The 26,028-nt window shown below is 36.5% G+C and overlaps 1 protein-coding gene across 1 annotated transcript in view; it reads left to right on the top strand.

The window, feature by feature from the left end:
• The first annotated feature begins 2,628 nt into the window (after nucleotides 1-2,628).
• GABRA4 (gamma-aminobutyric acid type A receptor subunit alpha4) overlaps nucleotides 2,629-26,028 on the top strand; it is a 100,235-nt gene continuing 76,835 nt past the window's right edge. The window contains exons 1-2 of the mRNA XM_003356906.5: nucleotides 2,629-3,203; nucleotides 19,737-20,280. The gene's annotated coding sequence lies outside the window, so the exon portion shown is untranslated. The remainder of the gene's footprint in view (nucleotides 3,204-19,736; nucleotides 20,281-26,028) is intronic.

The following is a 26,028-nucleotide window of genomic DNA, read 5'->3' as shown; positions in this document are numbered from 1 at the left end:
CCGAATGGACCTGCGCATGCGCAGAGGGTGCTCACTACCAAAAGACACCTTGTGCCTTGCAAACAATATTCTTAGTGGAACAGGCAACAGATTTCAATCCCTTTAAAGTTCCTGTTTGTGGTGCTCCGCGTCCTCCGAGTAGTAAAAGATACCCTGCTGTTTCCTTGTTCGGGATCCTACGTGCATGTGGATAAGGATCTTTGTGCATTGGAGGTTGCTATATTCTTTTCCTTGCTGCCTTCAACCTGATTTTTTTTTTTTTTTTTTTTTAACTCAACTCCCAGGGATCTGGCTTAGGCTGCCTGCGACTGGCATCTTTCGTTGACAGTCACTGGGGTCTCAGACAGTCACTGGGAGTCTGGAGGGGAGGCGGTTCTCTGGTTACGTGGTGTGTGTGATGACGGGAGGCAGGCATGAAGGGGCTGGGGGGCGAAGTGAGTGGCGAGCGAGAGCCAGAGAAGGAAAGTCAGGAGGTATTTGAGGACTCCAAGAATCAGCGCCTTCCCCCGCGCCCCCAGCGCCAAGCATCTTAGGAAAGCTAGCTTGGGGTGAGAGAAGGAGAGAGGGGCGGGTCAACTTTTGCATTCGCTCCCCCACCCCCCAATTTTCTTCCCTCCTCATTTCCCGTCTTTCCAGGCTGAGAGGTGAGGGGAGCAAGTATAGAGGCAGCGTCTCAGGCAGCCAGTCCTTTTTCTAGAGCCATTTGCTGCAAGTCCCACTTTTCTTCTAGGTTCTAGTAAGAAAACCCTGTTTTAACTGCCAGCGTGTTAGCTCCTATTAGTTACCAAAGCAGGACCCTGAAACACCCAGAGGGTCTAACCTCTGTTTCCTAGCAGAGTGGGATTCTGTAGGAACAAGAGTTGTTTGAATTAAATTAAATTCAGTCAGTACAATTCGATAATTCTTTGTTTGGCGGGAGACCCTGGGCCAGGCGTTTGTTCATTTGTTTAATAGTATATATTAAATCTTTGCTATGTTCTGGGCATTGTGGGACTTAGAGATGACTTTATCATCCCAAAGATCCGCAGTGCAGAGAATGTAGAAGGGAATTTTCCCTTCCTAGAGAAATTCATAGGTTAATCGGGGAGACGGAAACAAATACAAGTAAATTCAATATATCTCTAAAGAGTTCTAATAGTGACAGGAGGGTTGTTAATTCTACCAACAAGAAGTAGATACGGCTTCAGGAGGAGAAAGCTTTTTTCCAGAGCTGGGAGGGAAGGGCATTCCTGAAGGCAGGAATAGCCTGTGCCAAAAAACTTGAAAGACACTTTGACAAACTGAGACTTGAAAGCATGAGATCTGCTTAGATAGCTGAACCCTGAAGTAATTGAGCAGAATATTAAAGGGAGAGAGGGCAGGTAACGAGGATGCAACGGGAAGCTGAGGCTAGACCACCAGGAAAATTACAATTACCACTTTACAGAGTTAAGATTCTGGAAATCACAGGTTTTTTTCTTTTTTTTTTTTTTTCCAAATAAAAAATAACTTTACTTGTTAAACACATCATTAAGGAAGGCAAATTAATCTGGGGAGAATATCAGGAAAACATGTTTGGCAAATTATATTCACAAAAAGATGTTATAACTCAACAATAAAGAAAAAATATTTCAATTATTTTAAAAAGTGGAAAAAAGATCCTTCTCAAAAGAGCATATGTAACTAGTTAATAATGATATGAAAAGACATTTTACATAGTTGGTCATGAGGGAAATGTAAATTGAAAACACATTGAGGCACCACTGATGTACCCACTAGATCAGAGAAAGACAATTAAAAACAAATTCCTTTTTTAAATTTGAAAACCTCACAAATACTAACCAGGACCTAAATCCATAGTCCAAGCAACTGCTTTCCTTTTCTATCCACTCCTTCAGTTCCCATCAGTTCAAGAGATTTCTTGTTATTTCTTAAATATAAAAAAATACAGTTTCCACATAGGGATGGCTGGTTTCTTTATCCTCCTTCCTGACATCAGAACAATTTCTTAAGTAGATTTATTTAACTATTTCCCCAGAAAGAATTCATTCTGTGAGAAATGGAGCTGTTATCTATAGACAGACTTCTAAGATGTTCTCAAATACAGTATTGCCCAGAATCTTGGTGTATACACATCTTCTCTCAATTATTCAATTAAATAGTAATCTAGGTACTCCTATAACTGAGCAGGACTCTATGGGGCCTTCGCAGGATCGACCTCCACCTACATCTTCCGCCTGCCTTTTGTCTATAGAAAAAGCTCAGTCAAAAAATAAATTTAATCATAGAAGTGAGAAAATGCCCAAAGAAAGGAAAACAGTCAAGCAAGACAAAATAAGACTTTAGTCATTCAACAAAGTCAAGGACCTTTAGTTCTTCTTCAAGGACTATGTAGATAATACTCTACATAGTAGAGTGATAATGTGTTGATAATGTGTTTTCAAGCTGTTTTGCAGACTGCAATTCTCATCAGGTAAAAGACATTAACTAAATGCCCACAAACAAATAGACCCCAAACCAGCTGAAACCAGAAGGTTGATGATTCTGACTTCCCATTAACTCACCACCAACCACTCAGAAGAATGCCCATGAGCTGACCACACCCCACTCCTTGAACACTGTAAGACTCCTCACTACCGCCTTCGGGGTGGGATGCACAGTTTAGAGGGCACTGCTCTGCTGTGGTTCCCTGAGTCTGGCAGAGAAATGAAGCTATTCATTTTTACTTCACCCAAAACTCTGTCTCCATGATTCAGTTCTGTGCCGGTGTGCAGAAGCCAAGTTTAAGCAACACTCCTGAGCAGGAATTCCATAGGTACGATTAAGTTATGAAATCAATTGATTACCAAGAGCGGGATTATCCATGTGGGTGTTAACGAATCACAAAACTCTAGGTCTGAGTCAGAGTCATGAGAACTTGATGCACCCTTTCTGGCTTGGAGATGAAGGAGGCCTTGCAGCAAGAGATGCTGGTGGAATGTCAGACCAAGGAGCAGTCCCAGTGGACAGTCAGTCAGAAAGGAAACCAGAGACCACAGTGTTAAAACTGTAAAAAACTGAATTTTTCGTGGAATATAAATTGCTTTGAAATTAAACATGGAAGCTGACTTCTCCCAGAACCTCCAGAAGAACTCAGCCTGAGGGACCCCTCTGAGTCAGATTTGTGTTAACCCTGAGCAGACCAGCCATGTGGTACCAGGCTTTTGACCTACAGAAATGGTGAGGTAAGAATTTTTGGCTGTATTAAGCTATTACATTTGTGGTAATTTGTTACTAAGCCATTAAAAAAACACACACACATCTAAACATTCAGTCGGCCTACTGCCATGTAAACAATGTTTCTAAGTAATAGCCACATTATAAATCTTGATGACCATGTGGTAGTTTAACAATTTTAGTAAAATCTTTGTATATTTACTGCTTGAACACTGTTTTAGTTATATATTACACTATATTAATATATTAGAGTTGACTTAATCTTTTCCTCATGTGCATTTTTAAATGTTATCATAAATACTGCATTGCTTTTAGCCCTTTTCTTCTTGTAACCACTGGAAGAAAAACCAAAACAATTCCAACCTTTAGCGTTTTTCATGTAATGGAAGTCACCTGACGGCTGGTAAGAAATCACAGTTTTAAGTAATGATATTCATCTGACCTAATGATGTTCTGGTAGAATAATCATGACAAGAACAATTAGCACTCATCCATTGTGGACTATTTGCTCATAATTGTGCACATGATATAGATGATCTCATTTAACCCTTATAGCAATCCAAATGCGGTAGATATTATTTTTATCATTCTCATTTTATAGATGATGATACTGTGAATGAATCAAAGTAATGAAATTATTTCAATATCAAACAGCTAATAAATGGCAGCATCAGCCATCTACTCTATGCTGTGAAGCAAATACCCCAAGAAGGAGCCAGAGACAGTAAAAACAATAAGGAAGAAGGATTATTACAATAGCTCGAGGGAAAAGAACTAAAGTCAGATAGTATTTAGCATGGAGGGGAAGTAATAGACTAGTACAAAATTTCATAAGCATAATGGAGACATCAAATTGTTGGAAAGGTCAGGACTTAGAGACTTTTGAAAGGTGCTTGAGGAATTATACATGTATTCGTACATGTATAGATCTTAACATTCTACATATACATTAATTCCATTTTTTCATTTGAGCTTCCCAACAACTTTAAACATTAGGAGCATTTCTTCTGGGGCCAATGTTAACTTAATCGGGCTTCTTAATTTTCTTAAAAGATGTCAGATCTATCTCTTTTCAATTCATATGGATCTCCTTTTAATAGGTAAAAGAGAAGATTTATTTATGCTTCAGGTCCTTGTTGAAGCATAGAACCCCTCTCTGCTGCACAACTCTTTGCAAAAGTTGCACTGTAGAAAATAAATTATGTGGAGGTCTACTTCATGCATTCATTTGTTTAGTCATTTACTTCTCAAGTATTTATTGAAATTTACTAAGTGTCAAACAATATGCTAACCGCTGGTGGTATAATAGTAGAAAAGACAGCACACTGAGTCCTCTTCCACATGGAATTTGTCAATTGATCTATCCATTGACGGTTGCAAATTATCATCCCTGGTAGCCAGATTCAATTCATAAATGATGTATTGGTTCAGTGTTCACTATATATGTTTAATTTATATAGCTTTTATTGGGATATATGTTTTCCAGTTGGTCATAAACCCTAATAATTCTTTTTTGACTAATAACCAGGATTGTATTTGTCAGTGTTTGCCAAAGAGTCAAGATTTTCACTGCAGAATTAAGGAAAAGTATTGGTGACTCTGCATACTTGAATCCTAATGTTTAGCATGCCCCAGTTGGGATCAGTTTCACTGAATTGGGTTTTAAATGATGCCTTCCACTTACATGGAAGGATATAGTGTAAGAAGTCATAAAATATTCATGACCACAGCTGTTATTGGGCTGCTATGAGGATGGAGCCTACTGTATCATTCCGAATCTTATGAATGAAGACCTGTGGGAAAAAAATTTTCCCAGATCCTAATACTCTGAAAGTTCATTTCCTGAATAGCTTATATCTCATGGGCAAGAAGAATCCTAAAGTTCATTCACTTCCCTATTAGCCACTGGGAATCTTAGAATTATAGGTATAATTCAGCTGTAATCATTATATAAGATCCTAATGATCTGCTTGTTGATATATTAAATTTCTCCCTGATGCCTTAGAATTCTAAATCTAATTTTCCTTTGTCATTATTTTAAAAACTGGTATCTTATACTACGTAGGTAGATAGATAAATATATACAGTGTGTAAGCTGTTTTGACTAATTGTTAGAACCAATTGGCAAAAAAAAAAATTCAAAATAATATAGAAAAATCAATAATTGAAAAATTTTAAATATCATAGGTCCAGACATTCTAGTTTTTTCCCCAAATCAACCAATCCTCTTAAATCAGATCTTCCCACTTCAAGAATCAATTTAGTTTCGTGTGTGTGTGTGTGTGAAAGCTGCACCTGAGGGTCATTGGTCATCCTATTATCCTCTACTGATAAGTCTTAGGGAAACAAAAAATTATCATCCAACCAGGATGGAAGTGTCTCAAGGTCAAAAAACCTTACACATATTCTTAGTGACTAAATATGCTTATTGATAAACATTTAGAGTAAGAAGCTTTGAATTGCTACTTTGAATTGGGATCAAACTTGAAAATGATAGTTTCTCTTTCAGACTGGTCCTTCTTATTTATTTATTCTTGTAAATACTGAGTCCAGACAGATAATATATAAGTTAAAGCTGTTTTTGATAAGTCACGTCAGGGATATTATGTAGCTTTAATGTAGACGGCACACTGTAAGGGGAAGATTAATAATAGAGATTTTGTTTTAAAAATACATATTTTCACCTTTTTAAAAAAGAATGTAACTAAAATTCACTTCCATTCAGTTTTGCTTCAATCAAATTTATTGAGCATCCATTTTGTGCCCAGCAAGTATGAAACTCTGCAGTCCTTTATTATCCGTCTTAAAATCTTATTTAAATGACTATATTATCTTGGATATATGTAGAAGAAAGTTAATAATAATTGTTTGGAAGTACTGCAAAGTAGCTTCCTTCCTGTGAGGACAAAATAAATGCACACACTAACTTTACTCTCCATTCCTCAGAAATTGACCTCACTATAAAAAAAAAGTTAAGCATATAGTAAAATTAATGTTTCAAATTAGTGAGTAAATGATAGCTTTTCCAATAAATATTAGGACAATTGTATCTTTGGAAAATAATAAATATAAACACCCCCTTACCCTTTTGGCTAAAACAAGTTGCACTGTCAGCCTACACAACCGGCACAGCAACTTGAGATCCGAGCCGCTTCTGCAACCTACACTGCAGCTCATGGCAATGCTAAATCCTTAACTCCCTGAGCAAGGCCAGGGACCGAACCCATGTCCTCATGGATACTGGCCAGGTTTGTAAGCCACTGAGCCACAACAGCAACTCCAAAATCAACTATTTAAATACATGTTAGTAGCATTCCTATACACAGCAGTTACTAAACAAACAAGCAAATGTTATTCCACTACAAAAATAGCAAAAATTCTGATGTATCTAGGAATATCTGGGAAAAAAAAGTAAGAGCTTTATAGAGAATTCTTATAACATTGAAGGACATAAAATGAGACCTATAAATGGAAAATTTGTGGTCAGGAAGATCCAATGTTATAAAGATGTCAATTCTTTATATTATAAATATAATGTAAGAAATATAATCAATTTAAATCATTCTTATATTTATATTGGAAATTAAAAAGCAATTCTAAAATTCAAACGTAAAAGTGAAGAGTGGAAAAAAGACAAAATTTGGAAGACTAAAAAAGGGAGTATATGAGGACACTTGCCTTTGAAATATCGACTTATTGAAATATTGAAATTAAACAGGGAGTTTCCATCATTGCTCAGCAGAAACGAACCTGACTAGCATCCATGAGTATGCAGGTTCAATCCCTGGCCTAGCTCAGTGGGTTAAGGATCTGGCATTGCCATGAGCTGTGGTGTAGATCGCAGATGCAGCTTGGATCCCACCTTGCTATGGCTGTGATGTAGGCCAGCAGCTACAGTGCTGATTTGACCTGAGAACTTCCTTATGCCATGGATAAGGCCCTCAAAAAATAAATAAATAGGGAGTTCCCGTCGTGGTGCAGTGGTTACCGAATCCGACTAGGGACCATGAGGTTGCGGGTTCGGTCCCTGCCCTTGCTCAGTGGGTTAACGATCCGGCGTTGCCGTGAGCTGTGGTGTAGGTTGCAGACGCGGCTCGGATCCCGCGTTGCTGTGGCTCTGGCGTAGGCCGGTGGCTACAGCTCCGATTCAACCCCTAGCCTGGGAACCTCCATATGCTGCGGGAGCGGCCCAAGAAATAGCAACAACAACAACAACAAAAAGACAAAAGACAAAAAAAAAAAAAAAAAAAGAAAAAAAAAATAAATAAATAAATAAAAGAGAGAGAGAAATTAAGAGTTTCTATGTAGACTGGAGTTCATGCACAGACAGTAAAAAAAAAAAAAAATACAATCAAATAAAGAGCAAGACATTCTTCTATTTTAGGAAAAGTTGGAGAGGATGAGCTATTCAATAAATGCTGTAGTGCCAACTTATTATCCATTAAGGGAAAAAAGTTTTTACCTCATTACATGTACAAAAATTTATTACAGGTAGATATAAATTCAAATATAAAACTAAAAATTCAAACCTTTAGAAAAATTGTACAGGAAATGTATTTATGATTTGAGTGTAGGTAAACAAAAGTATAAACTACAAAGAGAAAGACTGATAGTGATCACCACATAAAAATGTGAACTTTAAATCAAAAGGCTATTAATATAGTGAAAAGTCAAGTTGTACACTGAAAGCACATATTTTCAGCAAATTTGACTGCCAAAAGAGTAGTATGAAGAATTTATCAGGAAAGAAAAATCACCTACAAGTAAATGAAAGAGAAAGACAAAGAGCTACTCTGATAGAGGAATTGCAAATTAAAACAATGATACACCATCTCAAATGTATCAGATATGAAAAATTTAAGAATGTCAAATACTGGTTAGAGAGGCTCATATACATAGTTTCAGGAGGCATATAAATGGATGAACAACTTGTAAAGCAATTTGTGCATATCTGATAAAGTCAAAGATGCACATGCCATTTGGCCCAGAATTTCCACCACTAGGAACACATCCTAGAGAGATACTCATGCAGTCTAAGAATGTAGATTGCAGTGTTGCTTCTAACAGTGTAAAATTGGCAGTGAGCTAAATATTTATCTAAAGGGGATAAATAAGGATATAGGTACACAATGAAATGTAATAGTCAAAATATATGTGTCTATATGTTTTAACACAGATAAATCCCACTACGAAGCATTAAGCAAAAACAAAACAAAAGAGAGCTGGGTATGGATCAAAATGAATGCGATAACTTTAGTAAAGTTAAGACACTTGTAGTGCAAAAATTAGAATACATATTATTTTGTATATAGATACATACTTAGAGATAACGTATAGATAAATAGATGATAGATATGTAGGTAGATGGAGGTCTATGGTAAAAATAGACAACAGGATAGGAAGGGTATTCGGTTTTAGGATATAAAACATGCTTCAAATTAATCTATAATACTTTATCCAAGATAAATTACTCAAGCAATGAATGAAAACAGGATATGTGGGTGTTCATTATCCACTCCATATTTTCCAGTATTTGATTTTATAAAAACTAATTAAAACAAGTGACAAACTGGGAAGATATATTTGCAGTTTATAATTTTTAATGTTGATACGCATCAATAAGAGAAAAAAATCTAGTAAGTAAATGGGCAAGTGATTGCAGCAAGCATATCACAAAAGAAAGTTTCCAAAAATTAAAAGTTTTTCAACCTCTGTAGTTAGTAATCAAATTAATTACAATTTAAAAAATTTGAAGTACCTTTTTTTTCACTTTTTTTTTTTGCCATGCCTATGGCATGTAAATTTTCTGGATCAGGGATTGACCAATCTCCCTGCCCCTAGAGCCACTGCAGTGGCAATGCCAGATCCTTAACCTGCTGGTCCACAAGAGAACTACACTAGTTTGTTATTTTAAAAATATTTAAACTCAAGTATCTTGAATGCTGTGGAGAAATATGATTTCATATACTTTGGGGGCAGGATAAATTATCACAATCTATCTTAAGTACTAACAGCCATGTCATATACTATTTTCTGAATCTGTGGAATTTTCATTCTGTTTAATTGATCAACATTTCTGATTTAACCTAACATTATATAGACATGATACATATATATTATGATATATGTACCAGATATGTGATGTATATTATATATAAACATTATATTAATCACATTCAATTATAACATGTAAAACAATATATAAGTATACATACATAAGCATATATATTACATGTACGATATATATATACATTGTGAAATGCTTACTAAACCAAGTTAATATATCCATCACCTCACATAGTTACCTTTTGTGTGTGGGTGTAATGAGAACACCTAAGATCTACTCTCTTAACAGATTTTAAGTATACAATACAATAATTATTAACTATAATCATCATGATGTATTTTAGTTTCCCAGATCTTGCAGTTGGTCAAAGAATACAAACTTTTCGTTTATAATATCATATATTTTATCACAATCACTTTTAGTAAGATTTGAATTTTGGTAAGGTAGCCACACTATTATTGAAACAGATGTCGTTTGTTATGCTTTCACATTTTATTTTGTAGAATAAGTATGGTATTAACTTCTTTAGATTATAATATCTCATGTAACTTTGTTATTACAGTGAATATACTAATTAGCTTAAGTAGTATTTTTATCTGTGTTAATGGAAATAGTCTTATTTCATTTTTTGGATGTGAATTTATTCTCTAAAAGTTTACTCTTTTCTTACGAAAGTGTCTTATGCTTCAGATTATATTAATAGCCAGTTATTTAACAATTTTTAACTGCTAATATAAAAAATTCCTTTTTTCTTTGTATTTCTCAGCTCTTCTTATTCACATATTATAATGTGGACTTTTGAGAAATAAAACATATCATGTATTACGGCCTCTTTTCATGTAATATTACCTCTTTTTCTTTTCCCTTTTTCTTTTTTTTTTAGGGCCTCACCCATGGCACAAGGAGGTTCCCAGTCTAGGGGTGGAATCAGAGCTGTAGCTGCTGGTATATGCCACAGCCACAGCAACACAGGATCCAAGCCACATCTGCAACCTACATCAGAGCTCACAGCTTAACCCACTGAGCAAGGCCAGAGATCAAACCTGTGGCCTCATGGATGCTGGTCAGATTCGTTAACCTCTGAGCCACAACAGGAACTTTACCCCTTTTTCATTTTACCTTTTAATCATCATGCCATAAAATTTTATAAATTATATTATTGTAAATAATTCACATTTTATTCTTTCCTTACATTTATACTTCTGTTTAAAATCTTCTTAAATTTCTAATTTCCATATTTCTATTTTCCATATTTCTACTATTTCCAGTATTTGGAGTGACTATAAGGTAATTTTTTTTTGTTTTAAGAATTGGAATGGATTAGCAATGAGATCCTGCTGTGTAGCACTAGGAACTATGTCTGGTCACTTATGATGGAGCATGATAATGGGAGAAAAAAGAACGTATACATGTATATGTAACTGGCTCACCTTGCTGTACAGTAGAAAATTGACAGAACACTGTAAACCAGCTATAATGGAAAATAAAAATCATTGTATAAATTAAAAAAAGAAAAAAAAATTCTACCCAAATAAATAAATGATTTCTTGTTTAAAAGTGCATAGTAGAGCTATTGCAATTACTGCTTCTATTTAAAATACTAATTTTATGTTTTAGTAAGAATAATTAACATTTTTATGGGTTTATTATTTATCAATCCTATTTTAACCATTTGACATTTTTAGTGCTTATAATATGAGGTAGTGATACTATAATTAGTTCTGTTTTACAGATGAAGTAACTGAGACACCAAAAGTTTAATATATATATCCTAGAGTGTCAAGAAAGACACCTCAAAAGACTGAAACTTTCTGCTAGACCTTAAATTCACAGAGTTAAGTGCTTTGGAAAAGTTGGGGCAGGTGCAAAACACAAGCAAAGGCTTTGACTTATGTGGTTGATGGAGTAAAGTATTTTAGAGGGAATTGGAAGGAAAATTTGAAAAACCTAGACATTTGGACAAATCATTGAATGATTCAGTACAATTCTTTAATTAAATAATACTTTTCTAAGTGAAAAAAAACAAATTTAGAAAACCATCCTCCTTTTTGGAGATAAAGTCTAAATCACCCAAAATTCTGAGCAACTAAGTCTTTTCTTCAGTCAAGAGTCACTTCTACCATATGCTAAAACTAAGTAAATATGGGTGGAATATTTGGAAGATGCAGGCATCTGTCATTTCCTTTAATTAGAAATGTGTTAACCATTGGCATGGAATTTTTTTGTTTGTTTGCTTTTCAGGGCCACACCTGTGGCATATGGAGGATCCCTGGCTAGAGGTCGAATTGGAGCTACATCTGCTGGCCTAACCCACAGCCACATCAACGTTAGATCTGAGCCATATCTGTGACCTACACCACAGCTCATGGCACTGCCAGGGCCTTAACCCACTGAGGCCAGGGATTGAACCAGCAACCGCACGTTCCTCGTCAGTTTCATTAACCGCTGAGCCACTATGGGGAACTCCTGGCATGTAATATTTCTAATGCATGTTTAAGAAATACTGTTAATATAGACCCTCACATGTAAATATAGGCAGATAATGAAGGGTCAGCAAATCTTTAAGGAAAATCAGCATCATGAAGATAAAGGAATAAATTCCACAAGGAGAAAATTAAATCTCATGGAAAGTAAGGCTATGTTAAAGCAAATAGACTAGTTTGAGAAAGATTTGCATATATACAGCATGTCTAACTAGAAAAAGAAACTGTTGGGCAAAAACAAAAGTCAACAATAACAGCAAAAATAAAAAACAGAGTCTCTAAGAATTTGAAATGAAATTGTTAAGTTTTAAAAGAAAATTTGATAGACGAATGACACAATTGAAGATTTTATTAGTGACCCAGATAATAGAATCAAGTAACTATCAAGATTGCATTGCAAAAGACAATATAGAGTCATTGAAAAGAGATTCAAAAGTTACATAAGGAAAAAATAGAGAAAAAGAAGAGCAAATAGTAAAAGAAATAGTAATGTCCTAGAAGTGACAAAAATTATTAGTTTTATGATTGAACAAGCTGGTTGAATGTTAAACAGCATAATTAGTCATAGTCTGGTGAATTTTCAGAACATTCTGGATAAATCCAGAATTCTCTTGAGAAAAAGAATCATGTCATTTTCACAGAAAAAATTCTCATTTTTGTCAGCAAATTTAGTAACAAATTATTTTTTAAGGCGTAAAACAAGCAAATTTATGAACCTGTACATCTGAAATTATTATCAACAAATTTAGTACAGGAAGCCAATGAAATGACTTAAAACATCTGACTTTCAAGTGCTAATTCTGTATTCTCACAAACTAGCGTTCAGTTTTGTTGATAATATAAAGTCATTTTTAGACATAAAAGGACAGAGAATGGTGTGCCCACGAAAAATCCCTTCAGCAAGAATTACCTAAGGATTACTACAGCTAAACAAAACATCAATACAAGAAAGAGGAAATTAAGGCATAAAATTAAGTGATAAGCAGATAAACCAATAAAACAAATTATTCCCTGATTTTTAGGTTAAATGCAGTGAAATCGAAAGCAATTAAGAAATTGTTCTGAAGCTACAGCAAAAGTGACACATAAAACATTTACGTTAGAGGGGTGCCATGACATTGACTGGTTGTCATGAAATATACGAAGAAGGAGATATTTTGAATAAGCCTTACTTTTTTAAAAATTATGAAATAAAAACAAGCTATAATTTATTTAATGCTTACTATGTGCTAGGCACTGTTGTCTTTTTTCCCCGCATTAAGTCATTTACACCTAAGATCTTTAAACTCTGGTAATACTGTCTTCATTTTTCAGATTTTTTGGAAGGAGAGAACAGATGGGAAAAGCAACTTGCTACTGGTCACACAGCTTAGATATCAAAGAGCCAGGGTTCAAGCTCACAAAGTCAAAATCCAAAGCAAGTAATATTAACTACTAAGCTACACTGCTTCTGATGGAGAAAAGGTAGAGCACAGAGTGAAATATCCAATAATTGAAATCTGAACTTAACAACAAATTAATTATTTGAGCTCTGAGAGATACTAGCCAGTTATTCCTACCTAATTTTAACCTCTCTTTAGAACTCTATGGATAAATGTGCACACGGTTCTAAAGCAGTGTGAAAAATTTCAATTTAGAGATTTGTCAGCTGCTCTTCATGAGATAATCAAGATAAAGGTATTCAGTCATGAGGAAGTATGTTGCCAATATTCCACAGAAGTCAGTGTGTGTGTGTGTGTGTGTGTGTGATCTAATAAATTATTAGACTTTATTTTAATTTTTATTTTTTGCTGTTTATAGTTACTCCTTCCTATTTTATATATTCATATATATTCCTATTTGTTTCCAACCATTTCTTATTTATTTGGATTTAGCTCTTAGGTAGCTTCTTGCAGTGGTTTTCACAGTATAATTCTCCTAGAAGTCGATCTTGTATTTTCTTACTATTTCCCTGAAGTAATAGTGCATGCAGTATTCAGTTAAGAAAATGTTTGTTTCTAATTTTCCCAAGAGTTTGAGTAAAAACATAAATAATGCAAACATCAGTGAAGCATCAGAGTTATGGAAGTATCATTGAAGGTGTGTATAATTTTATATAGTTGCCAGAGGCATAAAACTTTTCTCTGACACTTTTGTCATATCTGGAGCATGATGCCTAATAAATACTCCTTTAGACTCTTTGGGCTTTCATACCAGCACGGAATTTGACAATCTGACCCAACACTCTCTTTTCAAGGTGAGATATGGTGAGATATATAGAAACTGTATGACCTGAAGAAGGTCACACATCTCGTAAATTACAGACCTAGAAATCCATTCTAAGTCAGTTAACTCCAATCATCACTCTTTCCAAATGCCTTATCATTCTTTTCTCCAGCCAAATAATAATAATAATATTAATTCTGGTATTTCTAAACCCCTGCTTTTAAAACTGTCCATGTTATTTATCAAAAGTTAAACTTCCTAATAATAACAGATTGGACATTTTAGCACCTAGTTTAAAAACTGATTCTACTCTCATATCATGTCAACTGAGGAACATTATTTTGTTCATTAAATTGTCAGCATAACAGAAATTTTGTCACCTAAAGGAAGGTAAAGAACATTTCTGGATTTGATTTTCCTTTTCTTCAAAAATTATTAAGCAATTTTGTAATTCACTGTCACTATGTCACTTTAGTGATCAATTCAAATGATTATGGTTTTTCCAAAAATTTCTATTAAATCATTTTTAAAAGAGCTTGAACATTTTTGATGAGGTGGAAAAAATAATAGAAAATATAGGCTTGACTTTTCACTCAGTACCCAAGAATATGAAATTTTTATAGGGCAAATGTGAAGCATTTTTAAAGAATCTCTGGCTTTCGTAGCCTTGTTCATTATGCTGTTGAAGGCAGCATGCTTTATCTGGGGACAAAGGGAACCACAACCCTGTCTATTACCTTTATTGTATATATTGTTTTTCCTTCATTGAACTCCTCCCCTATTGCCACACATTCTATATATAATTAGTGCTGAATTTATCTCATTTTCTGTATAAACAGAAGCAAGTCTTTGACATGCTGGATTCTGTCACTGCAGTGCTTCTCTGCCCATCTCATACTCAAGGATGTCAAGATATAGTTCTCCCTAATACTCCAGCTTCTGTAGCATTTGATTCAAATCTCTATTTGAACATCTTCCTCATAGTTCTATAATTTGCTGGACATATGTTTTCCTGCTAGGTTGTATGGTCCAAGAAAAATATCTGTGGTAGAATATACAAAAAATCCCGATACATTGTTCAAGATCAAATATATATCTTGAATAAATGAATGAATAAAATGAAGAGAAGAGGAGTTCCAGTTGTGGCGGGGCAGAAACAAATCTGACTAGTATCCATGAGGATGTGGGTTCGACCCCTGACCTTGCTCAGTGGGTCCGGGATCTGGTGTTGCCCTGAGCTGTGGTATAGCTTGCAGATGCGGCTCAGATCGATTGTTGCTGTGCCTGTGGTGTAGGCCGTCAGCTGTAGCTCTGATTCGAGCCCCTGGGAATTTCCATATGCTGCAGGTGAGGTCCTTAAAAAAAAGAGAGAGAGAAAGAGTGAGAGAGAAAGAATCATATAAATAGAAAAACCTTAATGTATTGTCTTGTTAATCAGAGAGAGTAAACATTGCGAAAGTAACTGATGCCTATTCATAGTTTATATAGTACATTGATAAACAGCAGACTAATAGCTGCCGATTAAAGCAGATACTTAATGGCAACACTATCTGATTAAGGCTCTGAAACCATTTGCTCTCATTTTTGCAACTCAGTAATTCCCTTGAAGTTAGGGTGACTATGACATGTTCCAAGCAATAGGATGTCAAGAAGAATGTTGTGGGTTACTTTTTGGCTAAGGTGGTTACACAGCTAGTGTACTTACCTTTATTTTCCTCTTTCTCCCACTTCAATGAGAGTAGAAAACCAGAAATCTAAAATAGAGAAGCCACATGATGGAAGAAGCTGAGACCCCCTAAGTCAGAATTTGGAGAAATCTATTCAAAATTTAAATGAGTAAATGACATTGGACCTTACGTGTGGGAGGAATAAACTTTTGTCTCATTATGCTGTGCATTGTTTGTTACAGAAGCTAGGGTTAATTACCATGGCAATGTATAATCATCAGTAATCTCAAAGACATAATATAAAAGGCAAATTGCATACTATATATAAAAATATCAAAAGCATGCTAAATAAACTTATAATTTTGTATGCATATAAATAATGTTACAAATATGTGTGGAAAAAAGAACTACATTTAAGGATGAATATCAATTTTAGTGAAGTTCTTGGGAAGTTTCAATTGTATCTGTAATGTTTTTATTAAACAAGTTCTATATACATTTTCACAAAATGTTAGTATTTAATAGAGCTGAGTGTGGAGCAGGGTACCTTTGTTTTATAATTTTCTGGTTTTTTTCCCCTTGTATTTTGAAATATTAAAAAATCAACTTTTAAGGCTTGGGAGGAGTTTAGAAAGAAGTATATAAATCATGGGGAGAAAATCGGTCCATATTCATCTAACATATAAAATTAGATGTAAGCACAAATCACAAAACTCTGAAAAAGGCACGTCTTGGTGTTCCCACTATGGCTCAACAGTAATGAACCGGACTAGTATCCATGAGGATGCAGGTTCAATCCCTGGAGTTGCTCAGTGAGTTAAGGATCCTGCGTTGGGGTGAGCTGTGGTATAGGACGCAGACATGGCTTGGATCTGGCGTGGCTGTGGCTGTGGCTGTGGCCAGCAGCTACAGCTCAGATTTGACCCCTAGCCTGGGAACTTCCATATGCCACAGGTGCCGCCCTAAAAAGACAAAAAAAAAAAAAGTATGTCTTTCTCCTTTACTGAGAGTGTATTTTACTTAGAAAGTATAAACCTATGAGTTGCCCCAGGGGTTGGAACAGTTTAAAAATACAAAGTGAAACAGAGATTAGTCAGATTTGTAAACCCCAACACAAATTGTTGGAACACACTCACCACAGAGAACAGGTAAGCTTGCCCAAAACAGGTCTCCCTGGGAACCGTCTGGGACAGCTCTGCTTTCCAGTCAAGCGTAACTATTTGGCCCCATCTGGGACCTACTCTTACCCATTCCTGCACCTCGTTTTTAGCCCCAGGCGAGCAGATGTCTTTGGCTCAGCCCCACATTGGTCTTGCTGCCAGCTTTCTTAGTATTTGCTGCTCAAACAGTTCATAGCTGGGCTGAGTGCCTATGACAGCCCCCTCAGCCCAGGGCAGGATCACAGTTGCAGGCTTGGTGTGGATTTGCACAATCAAGCCGAAAAAAAAAAAAAAAAAAAAAAAAAGCCACCCTGATCACACCTCTGGTTTATTCCTGCAGCAGCAATGGACACAGTTGCAGTGGTTCACAAACTGGCCCCCGTAAAGGAGGGCAAGGAGAGACTTGAAGAAAGAGGCAGATTGCCCAGGATTGGTGGCTGCAGGTTTCATAAACAAGGGACATCCCATGCGAGGCTTGTTTTGGGTGGCTGCAAGACAGGTAGATTTCATACATGCTCCCCAGAAACTTAAAACTTTATACAGAGGTCCTAATGGGTTTCAGTCACATATTGCATCCAAACAGTCTCAAAAACACTCCACCGCATCAAGGCTTTGCCACTGAAACAACTCCCAGTGTGGACACGGTGGGCAGAATGTACATTTCAGGAACAGAGAGGGGGTGAGAAGCCCCAGTCAACCAGGAGTCCTGTCCTTTCCATGACCTCCTCCAACAACTTGGAAAGTCTTTGAAGTTTTTCTGAGCCTCCCACATCCTCTTTTGGAAACTTGCCCATTCATGTTGCATGTTCTTTCATTTTTTAGGTAGCTTGGCCACCTGTGAACTCCATTTGCCATTGAAACTGCAAATTGTCTAATGCCCTCATTTTCACCTTGACAAAAACTTATTCACACTGATGTGTTAACACCCTAATGTTTTAACACTTTTCAGCTTTTGACCTCTAGCTGTAGAAAGACTTTCTCTCCATCAGTGGCAATGAGTTTTCTGGAAGTGTCAATTTAAAAAAAATCAAATATATTCGTTATTAAATATAGCTCCTACTTTGTTAGTGCTCATTATGTTCCAGGCACTCTCTGAATTGTTTTAACATGTATTAACACATTTAATCCTTGTTAACAGTGCTATAAAATAGGCACTATCATTGTCCTTATTTTGTAAATGATGCAAATGATGCCCAGAGGAGTGAAACAATGTTTCCAAGGTCAAACAGTTAAGTAATAGGGAAGCTAGGATTAGAAAAGATCAGATAAGAGTTCCTGTGGTAGTGAAGCAGTAAAGAACCCAACTAGGATCCATGAGGATTCAGGTTCCATCCCTGGTCTCGCTCAGTGGGTTAAGGATTTGCCATTGCGATAAGTTGTGGTATAGGTTGTAGGATGTGGCTTGGATCTGTTGTTGCTGTGGCTGTGGTATAGGCTGGCAGCTACAGCTCCAATTCTACCCCTAGCCTGGAAATTTCCATATGCCATGGGTGTGGCCCTAAGAAAACACACATGCACACAAAAGAAAGATCAGACTATAATATTGCAGCTTTGGGGAAGAAGAAACAGGAACTTTGCTACATAATAAGCATAACATGGTGATGCACGGAGTTCCCGTCATGGCCCAGGGGTTAATGAATCCGACTGGGAGCCATGAGGTTGCAGGTTTGATCCCTGGCCTTGCTCAGTGGGTTAAGGATCTGGCGTTGCCATGAGCTGTGGTGTAGGTCACAGATGGTGGCTTGGATCCCGAGTTGCTGTGGCTCTGGTGTAGGCTGGCATCTATAGCTCCGATTAGACCCCTAACCTGGGAACCTCCATATGCCGCAGGAAAAGGCAAAAAGACAAATAAATTTAAAAAAAAACAATATGGTGATGCATGATAATTTCACCACAATAAATAGTGTCAGGGAAATGAGCCACCATTTCAACTGATTAGTTTCTTACACTAATAAAAATAAGGTTATGGCTTATCATATTTCCTTCATTAATCTGACATACAATGACTGCTATGTAATCATTAAAGGAACACTGGAATAGGAGACAGGGAGTTGATCTAGATAGTTTTAAAAGTTCTTTCTGCTCTAATAGTCTGTAAAAGGGTCTTGATAATTTTTTGGCTATATTTCATTATAGTTTGTGGCTCTGGTAATATAACCATCGGATCATATCTTAAAAATTAAAAAAAAAAAAGACTTTGTTCCTAATGTCCACTATTCGGTGTCTTAGTTTTAAGCCCAATTATTGAGCTGCCTGTGAGTTCTGATATCTGTTGAGCAGTCATTCCACTTCAGATGCGGATTCCAGTGCTGATACAGTTCTGGAAATGATATTGTGTATTCAGATGCTAGGCGTCTGGGTCCAGTGGAAAAGCCTAAGAAGAGCCCATTTGGCAGCAGTGAGGTGGCAAAGCCTAGAAGACAATGGGCAGTGGAAGCAGGCTTAGGGACAGGCATGGTAAGAAAAACTCCGATACCAGGAGGAAAACATGAACAACAGAAAATGTCAACAACAAACTGGTGTCAGTGAAGATGAACACTAAACATCTTAGTGAACCCTAACGTCAAGAAGAGTGTGTTCACTCTATTGCTCAGGGCACATTCTTGTGAGGTTGAAAGGCAAGCAGTGTTGAAGGTCCAAGTTGAAGGGCCAAGAGTTGTACCAAAGAAATCTATAAATAGGAGAGCTCTAACCCAGGAATCTGGAACTTATACATAGGGGGATTCTACTCCCTGGGCAAGGAGAATAAGAACAGGACTCAGGTTCAAGTCTAAGTCATAAGTGAGAAATCAGGTCTCAGGGAATAAGGCAGGACTAGGGAGCAAATTCTCCCAGAATTATATAAACCTCATGATAAGCTGAAGCTTGGTCCCAGAGTGTTTTATTTATTTACTTATTTATTTATTTCTTTTTTCTTTTTTCTTCCTTTTTTTTTTTTTTTTTTTTTTTGTCTTTTTAGGATCCAATCAGAGCTGTAGCTCTGGCCTATCTATGCCACAGCCACAGCAATGCCAGATACAAGCCTACACCACAGTGCACGGCAATGCTGTATCCCTAACCCACTGAGCGAGGCCAGGGCTCAAACCCGCAACCTCATGGTTCCTAGTAGGATTCATTTCCACCGCGCCACAATGGGAACTTCCAGAGTGTTTCGATGAAGCTTACATGCATCTTGCTTCAGATATTTTTTCAAAAAGGAGAGATTTTTTGACTTTATCAATATTTTCAGACCTGAGCACTCCTTTTTCTTCTAGTTTCTCATGTGAGGGACCAGCAAGAATTGATTTTTGTTTGCAGCCAGTATGTCAGAGGCAGGAATGTGAACCTGATGCTTGTGGGATTTATGGAAGAGAAATGCCAATGCACTTTCTGTTACATTGCTTGGCTACTGATCAAAGGGAGGTCAAGACAGTGTATACCACTCACTGAGAAAGCTTCCTTGAATATGTACCAAAGCTAAGATTGACTAAGAACTGGAATCAAACAGCCACATTTATCAAGAGGTAAGCAGAAACCTAAAGTGTTAGCAGTGGCCAGCAAATAACTCTTGGTTTATCTGCAAGGGCTTGGGAAGCCCATCCAAATGTCTTGTTTTGAGAGCTACTAGACATATATATATATATATATATATATATATATATATATATATATATGTATTTTTTTTTTTTTGGTCTTTTTAGGGCTGCACCCATGGCATATGGAGATTCCCAGGCTAGGGGTTGAATCAGAGCTATAGCCGCCAGCCTATGCCACAGCTATGGCCACACCAGATCCAAGCCAACTCTGCGACCTACACCATAGCTCACGGTAATGCCAGATCCTTAACCCACTGAGGAAGGTCAGGGATTGAACCCGCGTCCTCATGGATGCTAGTCAGATTCATTAACCACTGAGTCACAATGGGAACTCCTAGACAAAGATTAAAAAAAAAAAAATACTTTCAGGAGTTCCCATTGTGGCTCAGCAGGTTAAGGGCTTGATGTTTTCTCCATGAGGATGTGGGTTTGATTCCTGACCTTGCTTAGTGGATTAAGGATCTGGCATTGCTGTAAGCTGGGGCATAGGTCACAGATGCAGCTCAAATCAGGTGTTGCTGTGCTGTGGTGTGAGCCTCAGCGGAAGCTCTGATTCAAACCCTAGCCTGGGAACTTCCATATGCCACAGATGCAGCCCTAAAAAGAAAAACAAAACAAGTCTTTCAAAGTACACATATGTATTTTTTTAAAAAAAAAACCCACTGCCTTTGGATGAAATCTGCAGTGTTGGTTTTACTTTTTTTTTTGTCTATCTTAAGACTGCTCATCCTCTGCTACATCAACCACTGTTTGCCAACACATGATGTTCATGATTCACTTGTTCTTATCCAATGGACCAACCCTGAAACATTCTATTTTAAATCACTTTAACCAATTAATTTTATTTCTACAATCAAATTCCAGAGCAAAACCACAATTATGTGGATTGATGTTCTTACTGGCATATCACCTCTGACATCACCTGGACCCTCAGTGTTACACATTTACATTCGTCTTAACTGTTTAACCATGGTTTGTATAATTAGATTCATTAACACTCAAGTTTTTTTTTTTTTTTTTTTTTTTTTTTTTTTTTTTTTTTTTTTTTTTTTTTTTTTTAGGGCTACAGTTTAGGCATATGGAAGTTCCCAGGCTAGGCATCAAATCAGAGCTACAGCTTCTGGCCTCTCATCACAGCTGGCAGCTACACTAGATCCTTAACCCACAGAGCCAGGCCAGGAATCAAACCTACATCCTCGTGGATACTAGTCAGGTTCATTTCCACTGAGCCACAACAGAAACTCCTTCAAGTTCTATTTTTCATCCTCCATAAAAATGTTAAAATTGATATTCTTTTGAACACAGACATGTTAAGCTTAGTAGGTGGTATTGATTAGTAGTGTTGAATGCATTAATATCAGGTGTTATTCCTTAAATTTATATAAACAAATTATATTAGTAGTATTTTTTAAGTCTATGTATAAGGAAAAGTGTCTTGTTTTTCCCCAAATGATAGTCCATATCAGAAGTTTAAAAGTTGCCATTCTTCTTCTAACATAAAATTTCTACTCATTTCTTTGTGCAATCTTATCTACACACATGGCTGTATTTACCACTTAAAATCTCAAGTGTATATTTAAGGTCCAGAAGACTGTTCTGAACTTAAGTGTCTCTAGGATCCCCTTGGGTATCTCGTAGTTGTTATCACCAATTTCCTCCCCTCCCACCTCTTATATTCTGTATTAAGCAATTGGTACCTCACCGTAGCATTTAACCAAGACAAAAACCTGAGAGTCATTTCTTATCAACAAATGCTAGCAGTACTTATCCTGTCACCTAAATATTTCTCTCATCTTTCCATTTATTTCCATCCCTGATTTTCATGCCACTGTTCTACTTCAGAAAGCCAGCCTCATCTATGTCATATTGCATGCACCTGCTGCCTGGCTTCCAGGACTCCAGAGTTTCCTCACTCAAAACTATTCTTCACCCAGTCTAACCTCCTCACTTCCCATCACCGCAGACACAGCCAGATGACCTTTTAAAAATGCAAACTTGATTTTATCAGTCCCGAGATGTATATCCTTTAATGCTTTCCCAGGGCTATTAGGATATGAACACCTTAGGATGACTTAAGCCTCACATGCCTGGACTCCCCCCCACCCCATCCCTCTGGCCTCTGGTTCCATCTCCCTTTTCTCCATTCTCCAGAAAGATTTTATGGCTATTTATGTATTATTTAATTTCTAGCTTAATTTCACAATGGTCAAAAAATATAGTTGGTATGAATTCAGTCCTTTGAGAGTTGTTTTGATTTGCTTTAAGCCCCCGTATGTGGTCAGTTGGGATAATGTACCATGTCACTTGAAAAGATATACTCTGTAGTTGTTAGGTGCAGCTGTCCCCTATAATGGTCCAGTGTGTTAACAGTGCTCTTAAAATTATCTATACATTTACTAAGTATTTTGTCTGTTTGCGCTCCATCAATTTTTGAGAGAAGTATGTTAAAATCTCCCACTATGATTAGAGATCTTAGTTTTGTCAGTGTTTTCTATAAAGTTTTTTTAAGGCTATAAATTGAAATGCAAACAAATTCAATATTATATCATTCTAGAGTGTATATATATATATCTTTTTCAATACAAAACATCTACCTTTATATCTAATGATGCTTCTTTGAGACAAAATTTGCTTTAGCTGATGTTACAATATGTGACAACATGGGGATATACTTTACCTTAAAATGATTTGTGTTCTTACTTTTAAAATGAATTTTTCTTTTTTCTTTCTTTATCTTTCTTTTCTTTTCTTTCTTTTCTTTCCTTCTTCCCTCCCTTCCTTCCTTCTTTTTTTGCTGCACTGGTGGCCTATGGATATTCCAGGGCCAGGGATTGAACCCCAGCCTCATCAGCAACACAAGTCACTGCAGAGACAATGCTGGGTCCTAAACCTGGCCACAGTTGGAACAAAAGTGACTCTCTCTTTTCTTTTTCTTTTTACAGCCACACCTGTGGTGTGACTGTGTCAGGTCCTTAACCCCCTGAGCCACAATGGGACTCTTTTTTAAGTGCCGTATACTTAAGCTTTATTTTGTTATTCAGACCAGCAACCTTTGTCTTTTCATTGCAATATTCATTTTTAAATTTCTTGTAACTATTGGAATATTGGGTTTAAATCTATCATCTTACAATGTTTTCTATTTGTCCCACTTACTGCGTGTTCCTGCCTGGGTTCACACACGGCAAAATTTTGTGTTACAAGCAAGTCAAATATGTTGAAGACAACATCTTATTATAGACCCTTATGCCAAACCCAGCTATAACACTTTTTAGTGCTTAGGCTTTATAATTCCTTAGTTCATAAGCAGCTTGCCTACAGGTTCCATACTGATGCATAATTAAAGTTATTGTAATCAAAACCAAGTGAAGCAATTTGATTTTGGAGTGATTTTGTATTCATGATGTGAAACAAAGTTTAGATGTAGTAAATGTACCAGACCCATAAGAGCACAGAATTATATTTTTATGATTATTACAGGGTAATTTTTATAAATTTTTTAAATTTTTACTGAAAACTTTATGAGACTATACACTCTGGAATAATGAAGTAAATCATAATATGTTAAATTTATTTCCCAAGAGCCAGGTTTTCTTTCAGTACAATATAATGAGGAATCTGGCTATGGGTGTTAGGAAGTCTTATGAAATTTCTGGAAGCCAATCCCAACCTAAAATCAAAATGTATGGTCATAATTTGATATGGAAAGGAAGAGAAATAACACAGTCTTCATTATAATTTTGTTGTAAATAACTCAATTGAAAGTATTCCATTTGAAGAACATCAAAATGAGTCAGAAAAAATAGTCTGACTAAACCAAGCAAGTGGAAAATAAAGAGAAAGTATTGCTTCTTTATTAGATGACTTGAAAAAATATATAAAAAGTCTCCTTAGATACTTCCAAGTTTCAAATAAAATTTTTACAAAAGGACAAGAAGAAAGAAAAGAAGAGAATCTTTGTACAGAAAGGTCTAAAATGCAGAGAGTTAACTGTAAATAAGTGGAGTAGAGGGCAAATTAAATGAAGGCACTAGTTAACTGAGTTCCATATGCGTAGCTCACCTGCTTAAAAATTCAGGTACGATTTGGTAGTCATTGTAAAACTATTGGTTCCTAATGTTAGAGAATTTCCAGAGGGAGAAGCAATGTTCTCAGTGACTGAAAAAAAAAAGAAAAAAAAAAGGCATTTTTGGTGCTGTGTCTTCGGAAAGCTTTTACAAAAGATGACTAATTTAAGATAGATCGTTGATGGTCTCTATGAATACTGGATATTTGCACTGCTTTGCTACTTTCTCTTGAAGTTCCATTTCTTTTAGTATCATGGGGTTCTTTTCAGACTCTGCTCAAAACATGTTTGCTACCTTTTCAGCACTCACTGAAATTTTAATCACCTATGGAGAGTTTCTATCTGTGGGATACTAACCCCCGGAATCACAAAGCCAGGTTGATGTCTGGCCTCAGTCCAGGTCTGCCCTTGGCTAAGATCAGCCAATTGACTGGCTCTGCCTGCTCTCTGGTCTCTCAGCACCTACTATTTATATTTATGCCTTAGCAGAAATTACAAATAACTACATGCCAGACACCCATGGGAAATGCCAAAATTATGGAAACTATAAATGTTAAGCCTGAAAATGCCAAAAACTTTTTTTTTTTTTTTTTGCCGTTAGTATAATTTCTAAAGCTGAAAATACTGGATGATGCGCCATGAAATACACATTCACAGAAGCAAACTGGTTCTGGATGTTGACCAGCATATCTTTTGAAAAACACATTCCAAGAGAATGTATCATCTGTTTTTATCACATGGGTTTGATGAAAAAACAAGGTGCATTTGGAGTATCTCAAGAACCTCCTACTTGGAGTTTTTGCTGTGGCGCAATGGGATTGGCGGCATCTTGGGAGCTGGGACTCGGGCTCGATCCTGGCCCAGCCACTCCCTTAAGGATCTGGCTTTGCTGCAGCTGTGGCTTAGGTCTCGACTGAGGCTGGTATCTGATCCCTGGCCCATGAACTCCGTAAGCCACAGGGCAGCCAAAAAAGAAAAAAATAAAAAATAACTACCTGCTATTCAGCTAAAATGTATACCCCTTAATAGCCAAAGACGCAATACTTTTTTCAAAAGTATTACTAATGCTGTTTGGTTGCTCATTGTGCTCATAATCTTGGCATGCATGACTTGCTGTTTTCTTAAGACAAATTCCTATAACTGCTGGTACCAAACTTCAGCACATTAAAAAATTTAAACCTACAGTTAATCCTTGAACAATGGAGTAGGGTAGAGGATTTAGGGACACGGACCCCCCCACACACACAGTGTAAAATTCCTCTATAGCTTATAGTCAGCCCTCCTATGAGGCCATTCCACATCTGTAGATTCAACCAATCACAGATTGGGTAGTACTGTGTAGAATGTATTTACTGAAAAAAAAATCTGCATATAAGTGGATCTGCATATTTCAAATTGCATTGTTTAAGGTTCAACTGAATTATCATATGGACCTATAACATAATTAAAAATTTCCTGACTTGCCTGTAAATAGGTATAGCCTGGGTCACAGATCAAGTATAGGGTTCAGATCCTTAAAAGGGAGTTTAAATTGTTTTTTTTTTTTTTGTCTTTTTGCCATTTCTTGGGCCACTCCCGCGACATATGGAGGTTCCCAGGCTAGGCGTCGAATC

This window comes from Sus scrofa, chromosome 8 (assembly GCF_054392235.1).
Source record: "Sus scrofa isolate SSC_HxYL_T2T_F1_AM1 chromosome 8, Sscrofa_HxYL_maternal_Yorkshire_Landrace_v2.0, whole genome shotgun sequence".
Classification (NCBI taxonomy): Eukaryota; Metazoa; Chordata; class Mammalia; order Artiodactyla; family Suidae; genus Sus; species Sus scrofa.
The sequence above is the reverse complement of the archived record's forward strand: the minus strand, read 5'-3'. Positions and strand labels throughout refer to the sequence as shown.